Source organism: Coffea arabica, chromosome 9e (assembly GCF_036785885.1).
Source record: "Coffea arabica cultivar ET-39 chromosome 9e, Coffea Arabica ET-39 HiFi, whole genome shotgun sequence".
Lineage (NCBI taxonomy): Eukaryota > Viridiplantae > Streptophyta > Magnoliopsida > Gentianales > Rubiaceae > Coffea > Coffea arabica.
This window is the reverse complement of record NC_092327.1, coordinates 2507086-2517278: the sequence shown is the minus strand read 5'-3', so window position 1 is coordinate 2517278 and position 10193 is coordinate 2507086.

Below are 10193 nucleotides of genomic sequence, written 5' to 3'. Positions count from 1 at the left end.
TTGTGGAGTTCATGCTACAAATGAGAAGGCACAATCTTTGCATAAATTGATCCGTTGGTTAAACAACGTACCTTCATTTTCCTAAGAATTAAGGGCATATAGAATTTGAAATCAGCGTATTTTTTATATAGTTTATAAATAGTATTATATAAAAATAAATATATATAAAGAAATTCTACAATCCTTTGCAATTCTCTAACATAAGAAGTATCACAATGAAATACAATTTGTGCATGTTTGTACGCATTTCTTTCTTGGAATTGAACTTCTTGAACCTTTTGGAGTACTTCTATGGGATCATTTCAGTTTAGTTTCATTTTATGATTACTTGTTTTTTCCTTTACAATCTTACAAGTTTGAAATTGAGGTGTCATTGAAATGCTTGCAGGTGGGATTCCTCCATACTCATAGGTGAGAATAAAATTGAGTAGAGATCGTTAGTTTTTTAGAATGATTTTATATTATTAGTTAGTTATTATAGGATTATGGTAATTGTAATTCAAATGGATTGCTAAAAACTTGCACATATGATTTCTATAGTGGTCGCTGCTTGAATGATTTGTGTTATCAGTTATTTAGAACTTGGTTGTTGAAATTAGTGGGTCTCTTAAATTTGTTGATGTGATCCGCGTACTGGTATAAGTATTTGGATTTTGGTTGTTGAAATTAGTGGGTCACATACATTTGAATTCTTGAGAAGGATAAGAGTCACTTAATATATCTAAATTAAAATAAATATAAAATTGTAGGAAAATGGGATTGGAATTTTGGAGGTTTGTGGAGGATTCTAATAAAAAACCCTCCCTCTGATACATATAGATATAGATATAGATTACAATTTATTTAGCGGATAAATACACGTAATTACAATTATAGCACTTCCTACATTTAGACACTTTTCTAAATTAATTAGAGTTTTCTAAAAAAATTAATACCTAATATCTCTCTTAAAGAATGCTTATTGGGCATCCGTTAACGAGACTGTTTCATAAACAGCATATATGGATATGGAAATACCGTTACTCCCAATACTAACCAATACTAACTCGTATTTCATCAAGGATTATTGCTAACGAGTGGACTGTAGACACTCTTTAATATGCCTAAATTACAACTTATTTAGTGGATAAATACACATAATTACAATTAAATCACTTCCTACATTTAGACACTTTTCTAAATTAATTAGAGTTTTCTAAAAAATTAATACCTAGTACCTCTCTTAAATAGTGCTTATTAGGCACCCATAAACTAAACTCTTTCATGAATAGCATATATGGATTGACAATATAATGATCTTTAAATAGTTAAAATATGACACATGATATTAGTAGTTCAAAAACGGTTTTAATAAAATGACATAAAAACACATAAAAAAATATCCTAGCAGATGAAATTGACCCTCTATGCATTTACCAATAAATCTTTCTATTTAGTCTCTTTGATTTGTTCAAATTTTTATACTAGTCAAAAATTGTTGTGATATTAATAATAATGAAGATTCCTAATAGTGATGATTCTATAAATGCTCTATGAGTTTGAATTGTCCAATAATTCTAGAGAAAAGTTCTACATATTATGATTTCGATTTGTCTATTGCTTTTGGACTTTATTATTATTCTTTAAGTGGAGCTTTTCAATTTTAGCCAATATTATAATTCTTTTTTTTTTTTAAGTTTTAACACTTTGTAGTTAATAGGGTAGAACTATTAAAAATATGCTTTTGGACTTGATCATTATTCTTTACCTAAAGGTTTACAACTTTAATTAAAGTCTTTTTTTTTTTAAGTTTTAAGACATTGTACTTGAACTAATTTTTTTTTTTGGGAGAGGAATGAGTTGTGTGGTTTTTTTTGGGGGGGGGGGGGGCAGGGAATGTAAGTGAGAGGGTTCGGATTTGAACCCTTCTACTTACACTATTAAAAAAGAAAAAAGTTAATAATTTATAATAAATTTTAAAACTTTGTAGTTAACATTGTAGAAGTCTCAAAAAATAGAAAAATAAAAAAATTACTTTTGGACTTGATCATCACTCTTTACAAAGAAGTTTAAAACTTTAATTAACATTATATTATTTTTAAAAAAAATAGGACTTCTTTTTTTTTTTTTACATCAACCAATATTACAGTTTTTTTTAAGTTTTAGGACTTTGCTATGAATAATGTAGAAATATCCAACAAAAAAATAACACAAAATGATCATTTAATATGATTGGGGAGAATTTTGGCATTCAAATTGTCAGACAATATAGGTAATGGGCTTTTCTGTCATTCAAAACAATAATGAGCAATTGTGGAGTGCCTGAAGTTTTTTCGAAGTACCAATATTATTTATACATTCTTACTAGTTCTTCAGCCATTCTTTGAATGGGTCTGCACATAGTATGATAAAAGTTTTGATAATCTAAAATCACACAAATGCAAAACTGTATAAAGCACAAAACAAAAGTAGTACATTCCTATTTCAAAATTCCTAATGTTCTTATTTAACAAACATGCACCAAAAAGTCAAAAATGTTATTCAATGGATAACAAATCAATAACATAGCAAATAACTATGGAATTAATTTAATTGCTTTGAAATTTTATTTTGTTCATCAACTTTTTTTGTTCTTTTTGTGAAGTAATCTAAATGGATAGCATAGCAAATAAACAAATAATGAATGGGTTTATATTGGACGATAGCACCCGAGAAGTGATGTACTAGGTGCATGTGTGTGAGTTTATTATGGATTTATTTGTGTGAATTTACAATTGGTGGAAAAAACTTATTAATTTAACTAAGAAAAGTTAGCTTTATGTTTGACTAAATTTGATGATGACTAATTAAAATAGACAGAACTAAGTTAAGGAATATTTATTTGACCAATGTTGAGGAGTGTAATTGATTGAAAGAAATAAAACTAATTGCAATAATTAAGTTTTTTCAGCTAGAATCTTTCTTAATGCTATAATCCATATATATATATATTTAAATAATCTTGATTTCACTATTAGCTTTGATAGAAAAAAATTAGTAAGTCGAATTTGATTAATAAAAAGAATTCAAGAAAGGGAAAATCAACGTCAACGTAAATAAAGAAGGAAATTAAGAGATTAATTGGAATTTGCCATAAAAAAGATGATAGAAAATATGAAAATTTTTCAAATTTTAGTGATCGTAATAAATAATCAAGATGAATAATAGGAATAGAGAATGTGATTAGAAAGAGTTTAAAATAGAAAATGGAAAACTATGGGTTGATTGATAAGAAAATCAAGTAAGATATAATTAATACAAATGTACATAAAGTATTAAATTAATAGTTGTATGAAATTTACCATAAGTAAGGAAGTAAAAAGAGAATGAAATTGATTGTTACAAAAAAAAAAGAATAAAAACCACCAAGAAGCAAAAGCATTAAGTATGTACACATGGTGGTAAGAGAGGACATTCACTTGGTAAAAGATAAAAGTGTCTAATGCAAAAATCTACCAAAAGAGAAATTGTATGACATTTAAAATATGCATTGAAAATTATGAATTAATAGATTGGTTGAAGTTTACTATAAATAAAGAATTATTGAATTATAGAAAGAAGTGAAACTACCCAAATTTTAGTAACAATAATCAAGCTAGCTAATAAAAATAGATGTGATTGGAGAGAACTAAAAGAAACAAAAAAGAAAATTATGGGTGCCCTGATAAAAAGGTTTAACAAGGCATAATTAATACAAATATATATAAAGTATAATACTAAATAGATTGATGAAAAATTTCAATAACTAAAGAATTGAAAAAAGGAATGGGAAATAAGTGGGTAGGGAAAAAAATGGGAAGATTGACTATTACTAAAAGTAAAACACTTCAGACACATCCATTCCATGTGATGAAAAGATAAATCGTATATTTCGCAGAACGTGAGAGTAAGCATTAAACAACTTACCAATATAAGAATCAAACACGAATTACTATAGGATTAATTACAATTTCCACCACTTAACTATTTGGTAATTGAATTTTGTACCCTAATTTTTTAATTTCAACAATAAACCATCTTTAACTTTTAATTTTTGGTAATCAAACATGATCCACTGAATTTCAGTTGGTGAAAAAATCATTTGCACACTTGCTCTTTCTTTTTTCCAAAATTATACTTTTTTATCACATAATAAAGGCACAAACTTTGCACAAAGAATTAACTAATAAACAAAGGATTTCAATTGCCAAAAATAAATAAGTATATGTATGCAAAATTTGGCCACCCAAGATGCCCCCAAAACCCAATTGTTATGTGTTGTTTGAGGAGATAATAACAAAAACCAACCCCCTCCACTCATTTCTTGGCCCCAGTTCTAGAGAAAATACTACAATACTATCGTCATTCCTCTTCTTTCCTTGTCCTAAAAGAAGAGTTTTGCGTCCACTATCTTCGCACAGAGGAGCAGAATGAGGGTGTCATGAAACTTTTATGTTTGACAAAAATAGTGGAGTTTGGAGGGATTTAAATCAAGATTTTTTGTTGGAGAGTTGAAATTGAAAATATAGTGTTGATAAAAGAAAAAAATTAAACTTTTTTTTATTGTAGGGAAAGACAACCATTCTAATGGGTTTAAGAGATAAAGTGGTTATGGGGGTGGTGATGTGACTGTTGTGACGAGATTTGGTTGGGGATATTTTCAAAATTTCTCTTTTTCGTCTATTGATTTTTTGGTATCAATTTGTCTAATTAGTTTTAAGAGATTACATTGGTAGTGAGATTAAGTGATTATGGTAGTATGGTGGTAGTGGTATGATTGTTAAGGGTGATGACATTTGAATACACTACAAAATAAGGCCTTTTTGTGATGATAGAAAATTGCCGTAATAACTGCAATATTCGCCACAAAAAGTTATTTGTGATGATGATTTCGACACTAGAAATTCGACCCAGATAACTCGTGGCTAGAAGGCTTTTATAACGAGTAAAGGGTGGTCAGCACAAAAGTAATTATGACGACATCATTTGTTCGTTACCATTAAGTATTTTTAGTGACGATGGAATCATCACAATGAGTGGTATTTGGTCATCACCTTATGTTCTACTCATCACAAAAAAAGTATTGAATTCAAGATTTGACATGAAATTTTGTGACCATATTTTCATCATAAAAAATCCACATATTTTTGTGATAGTGCATTGGCACAAAATAATCGCAAATATCCATTGTTGCTTGTAATAAAATGTTCTAATTTTGTCGTCACAAAAACATTCAATACAATATCTCTATTGTTAATGACAAAAAGTGTCATAAGAATTTGTATCCTATTTTAATAGTTACTAATATGCTAAACATTAATTCAAATTTGAAACACATCATACAATTAATGGCCACTGTTAATACTACAAAATGAAAAATGCCACCATCATATTGGCCATCATATTAAAAGTCAATGTCTAAATTTGTCATAGTATCTTTAAACATACACATCCAACATAGCAAGTTCCTAAATTATTCTACCAAGTTGCTAGTGCTTCTAAGTAGCAGTGAATTTCAAAAGATTCAAATCCCAAAAGAGTACTAATATCGATAATATTTACTCCTAACCATGTACATTCAGTTGGATATTGCAAGTCAGGAGAGAAATCCACAAAATGCGAGCCAAAAAAACTGGACAAAAGCAGTGAGCTCAACCTAAAAAAAGACATAGAAACTGAACTTATTGTCCATAAAACCACAAAGAATTGAAGAAAAAAGGAATGTACATATTGTAAAGAATTACATTTACTGCAAAGAAAAATACTGCCAATAGCTACATACACAATTAGAACCATCTATCTTTGGTATATTCATGAACCTTGAGAATATGCTAGGTTGTTTGACTATAAAGAGTTTTATGCACCATATTTTCAAGGGCATTGAAATAGGTTGTGATAGGGTAGATAACCACATTTAAGAATTTAACATAAGTCATTAAAAGAGTTGGATTAGTGTTCAACGGTGTGAGTGTAAAGAGTTCTGATCAACAAAACATTTTAGCATAACCAAAATTCAACATCCTATCAAAAGAAATCTAAATCTTGTATTTATTGAGAAAAATCAGCACCCTATCAATCTTGATTGATTTTAGCATAACCAACAAAACACTCGTTTTAACCATTGACCAAGTTTAAAATGTAAACTTACATCAATTAAATGGGTAATTTTGGTTAGATCTCTAAGCAAGGAACTCTTCCATCTTCTTCTCCAGTGCCCCTTGATTCTCTTTAAAACTTTTGTTGTAAGTCTCTTGCCTTTCAAAACGTTTCTCATATCGGCATATTTGTGGTTGTTGGCTCTCAAGTTGCACTTTTCGTCTTTCATGCTGATCATTGGCATTGCACAAATCTTCTTTACATTGGCTTAACTCTTCTTGCAATTTTCTTGCTGCAAAGAATGAAGTAGCTTTACCGTTCTTGGCAATCAAAGGAACTACAACTCCATATCCAATCCCATTTACTTGAGGTTTTTTACTATTTCACTTAGTTCCCTTGTTATTTTAAAAATTACACTTACTTCCTTTGATTTGACCCTTTGGTAACCAAACTTTAAAATAGAGTAAAAAATTTAATGAATACCATAAAATGTCCTTATCTTACAAAGTTTAATTTGTTCTTCTAAACAAAAAAAATTTGTCAAGTTTTTCATACGAATATTTGTTATTTAAGTAATCAACTATTACAATAAATCTTTTGCTATAATACTGTATTTTTCATAGTGCTTTATTGAGAATATAAATTCTTTTTAAGATAGAGAAGAAAGTGTTTTTTTGTTTCTTTTAAATTTTATGGACTATTTTTTTTAATAAAAATTTATGGACTAGTTTAGTGATGGAACTATCATAATTTGGCAGTGATTTTGGGCCATTTGTTTTTAATCATTGTTGATTTATCCTTGATTTTGATACCCAAAAAAAAGAGCTAAAAAAAAATTGCAGGATATTAAAAGCTATCAAAAAAATTATTAGTTTAATGTTTAATTTGGATAGATATTAGGGACAATATTGATAGTTTTTCTATATTTCTAATGAAATATAAGATAAATAAATAAGAAGGAAATGGTAACAAAAATATAAAATCCATCCTTTGCATATAAAAAGTCTACCTCTATAGTAAAATCACAATCAATAAGCAAATAAAAGAGAGAACTAATGAGTAATTGCTAGACTTTTTTGCTTAACAAACATAATAGTCACTTCTTTATGTTCTAACTATCAATTTCATTTTTTCCCCTAATTTGACAATAAAATTCACAATCTGCACCTTGTTAATTTGGTAATTTCAATTGGTTAACATTTGTAAAGAGTAAAACTATTGGAAAAAGAAAAAGAAAGGGTCTAAAATTTTTATAGTAAGAAAGAGACAGGATGAAAAAAACATAGATAAATTTTAAAATTGGTAAAAAATTGATAGTGATATGATTGATAACAACGGAATGCGATATTGGTGAGAGGGAGAAAGGGTTGTAGTAGAAAAAAAAGAGAAGAATATGAAAGAGAGGGGGAGTGATGGAGGAAGAGATGAAAATTAGAAAATTGATGAAAATTATTTTTTGAAATTAGGAAATGACAAGTATAATAATAAAAAGTATTTTTTGGCTTTAAATGTCCCTTTATGAATTAACTATTAAGTGGAGGATATTTTAATCATTTGATTGGACCAATGGCGGTATATGTAATTATTGAAACCTCAAGGGAGTCGAGTGAAATTATCAAAAACCTCAAGGGAGGTTTCTGAAATTATCCCAAAGAAAAAAACAAAGCAGCTGCACCCAGATGGACAACATTCTCAATTCCTGATATCCATAATTACCATATTGACTTATTCAGCTTATTTCCATCCTTAGCATCAACTACTCTAATATATAGTGTATGGTACTCACAATGTTATGCTACATTCCTCCCAATTCAATCCTGAAGCCATTACTCAGACTCAAAGCAAGAAATCACTCGAAGTAGAAAATAGGGGCCTGTCTGGGAACCATTTACGGGACAATATCGGCCTATTGCGCTGAGACAAAGGCAGTCATCTGCAGCTCCTTTAATTCATTACGCATGGTGCTAGGGAATTTGGTCTTGCTCTCGTCAACCTCACCTACCTTAGCAGCAGTAGTCTTAGATGAATCGTCTTCTTGTCCTGCTTCGAACCTTGGGGCTAGTCATCAACTTGGGGAGCAAGATATCCATCTGCAACTAGGTGGACCAATTTCCTGTGATGTTCATCATGTTAATTATGCAGCATATCATTTTGATTAGGTGTTAGAAAATTGGCTTAATTTCTTTTAGGTAAGTTTTTTGTTTTATGTGAAAGTAATTAGTTTCCTAATTGGTTTTAGTTACTTGAAGTTGTAACCAAGAAATTTTATATTTTATTTAGAATTAGAAGTTATTTCTTATTCTATACAAATCTAGGAATTAGAACTAGTTTCCTATTGTTTTTTGGGTTTTTGGCTAGATAATATTCCATATAAATAGGTGGGTTGGCATACTACACAAAAACACATAAGGGTAGCCTTATACATAGGGGTGAGAGAAGGTTCTTGGGAGATGAGAGATGGTATACAAGGGTTGGACTTGGGTTCAAATTGTATTCTTGCATAGGATTTTCCTCTCATAATAAAGAACGGGTTTCTCTCCGTGGACGTAGGCTCAATGGTGGAGTCGAACCACATTAAATATTATGTCGTTTATCTTTCATCCTTGTGACTTGTTTATCATTAAATTATTATGTACTTGATATCTGAAGAAGGAACTATTTCACTAGCTAGAACCATATCTTTGAACAATTCGAACATCATATTAAATGCCTTGTTCGTCATATAATTTATTACTTTCACATTCAGTATGTTAACAAAAAAAAATGTAATAGAGAATATTTTTCACAACCTTGATATAATTCCTGTTGAGCATCAATTAAAAGTCTTTCAAAATTTTTTCCATCCCATTCACATGAAGAATAATATTCCTGCGCATCAATGAATTCTCCCAACAAAGTTTCTAATTCATCCTCAACTTCTTCATTACCACCATTAACAGCATTTGCCTCCACATTATAACTAAAGTTTTGGTTTATGATGCACGGTGGTACACTCAATGATTCTCCATGGAAGATCCAATTTTTATAAGTTCTCCAAAAACCATTATTGTGTATGTCCATCTAAACTTGCAAATAGTTTTGTTTAGTTGAATTCCTACATATAGCAAAAGGGCAGAAAATTTTATTTGAACTAGTGGAGTTCATCCTAGCAAATTTAATAAATTCTAGAACACCGTCCTTGTATGCCTTTGAATATGAACTGCTATCATTAATCCAATTTCAAGTACCTAAAAGTTTAAATCATTAGTGTCATAAACATCTCAGGTTTTATATTGGTACTTAATTTTTAAAGTTTTGGACTCATGATACAAACAAATTAGCATATCACATGCTTCAATTATGGAAATCATGCAATCTAGTAACAAGCTTTAAAGCATAGAAACAAGTGGACATGGATTAGACAAATTATGAATAAGTTAAAAAGAATAAAGTATAGCTAACAAAAATTGAAATGTAAAATAGCAAAGTACTTAATAGAATATACCCAAAGCAGCAAAATTAATAGCTTGCCTTGTATGAAAAACTATATCTCTCTATATATTGGAAGGAAAATTAGTGGATTTGAATAACAAGATCCCAATTACTAATTTTAATAAGTTATTTAGAGAAAAAATAGCGAAAAGCTGCCAAACTATATATCCAAGCACATAATTTATCTGCCTTCAAGTCTGATAATTACTCAAACCAAGTGGAGAATAAAAACGAGGTCTTGAATTACGTTGCAAACAATCTTCAATTCTGGAAAACCGTTATCGCTGCACACCTTTAGTCACCACGTCATGTTCACAATAAGGAACCAAGCTAATTAAACTTTCACTAAAAACCAAAATCAAACTTTCAAATCCAAGCTAATCAATTCCAAATTCACACAAATTTGAAATAATAAGAAGAGGAAAACACAAAATAGTTGACAAAAACAGCGGTTAAGAATAATTTTTACCGAAAGAAGGCTATCAGGTTTGGTCTCTACGCACTAATGAGATAGGGTTTTGCAAAAAAATTGGGGTTTAATTGTTAAAATTGTAAGGGCTGGGTGATTTAAGGCTGGTCTTGTTTTCCACTAGAAAATAGGAAAAAGGAAAAAGCAGCTTTCCTGGTGA